The sequence below is a fragment of the Arachis duranensis genome, chromosome 6 (assembly GCF_000817695.3).
Source record: "Arachis duranensis cultivar V14167 chromosome 6, aradu.V14167.gnm2.J7QH, whole genome shotgun sequence".
Lineage (NCBI taxonomy): Eukaryota > Viridiplantae > Streptophyta > Magnoliopsida > Fabales > Fabaceae > Arachis > Arachis duranensis.
The window spans coordinates 86,591,835-86,593,284 of NC_029777.3; positions in this window are offsets into that span (position 1 = coordinate 86,591,835).

Sequence of the window (1,450 nt, forward strand, 5' to 3'; positions counted from 1 at the left end):
AACTGATAAGGATCTTCAGATGGAAGTCCATAAAACTTGCAGTTTTGTTGCATTAATGCAACTAGTTGAGGCTTAAGCTCAAAGTTATTGGCTCCAATGGCAGGAATGGAGATGCTTCTTCCATCAAACTTGGATGTTGGCTTTGTGAAGTCACCAAGCATTCTCCTTGCATTATTATTATTATTATTTTCGGCTGCCATTTCCTTCTCTTGTTCGAAAATTTCTGAAAGGTTGTTTTTGGATTGTTGTAATTTGGCTTCTCTTAATTTTCTCTTCAGAGTCCTTTCAGGTTCTGGATCAACTTCAACAAGAGTGCCTTTTTCCCTGTTCCTGCTCATATGAAAGAGAAGAAAACAAGAAAAGAAAGAGGAATCCTCTATGTCACAGTATAGAGATTCCTTTATGTTAGTAGAAAAAGAAAGGGGTAGAAGAATCCAAATACAAGGGATATAAGAAGTTCGGATTCTTAGATGAAGAGAGGTGAAGAGAAGTGTTAGTAATTAATTAATTAAATAGAATAAGAAAAGAGAAAGAAATTTTCGAAAATAATTTTGAAAAAGAGGTTAGTGATTTTCGAAAATCAAAGACAAAATATAATTAAAATTAAAATTTAAAACAAAAAGAATTTTTGAAAAAGAGAGGGAAGTATTTTCGAAAATTAGAGAGGGAAAAGTAGTTAGGTAGTTTTGAAAAAGATAAGAAACAAACAAAAAGTTAGTTAGTTGATTGAAAAAGATTTGAAATCAAATTTTGAAAAAGATAAGAAGATAAGAGGTTAGATAAGATTTTTTTGAAATCAAATTTTGAAAAAGATAAAATTTTTGAAAAAGATAAGATAAAAGATAAAAAGATTTAATTTTTAAAATTTAAAATAAAAGTTTTAAGAAAAAGATATTTGAAAAAGATTTAATTTTTAAAATTACTTAACTAACAAGAAACTACAAGATAAGATTCTAGAACTTAAAGATTGAACCTTTCTTAACAAGAAAGTAACAAACTTCAAATTTTTGAATCAATCACATTAATTGTTAGCTAATTTTCGAAAATTTGATATAAAGATAAGAAAAAGATTTTGAAAATATTTTGAAAAAGACTTTTGAAATTTTCGAGAAATAGAAAAAAAATGAAAAAGATATAATTTTTGAAAAAGATTTTGAAAAGATAAGATTTTAAAAATTGAAATTTTGACTTGACTTGTAAGAAACAACTAATTTTTGAAAATTTTTGACCAAGTCAATCTAAAATTTCGAAAATTTGGAGGGAAATAAGGAAAAGATATTTTTTTGATTTTTGAATTTTTAAAGATGAAAGAGAAAAACATAAAAATGACACAAAATATGAAAATTTTGGATCAAACACATAATGCATGCAAGAGCACTATGAATGTCAAGATGAACACCAAGAACACTTTGAAGATCATGATGAACATCAAGAACATATTTTTGAAAAA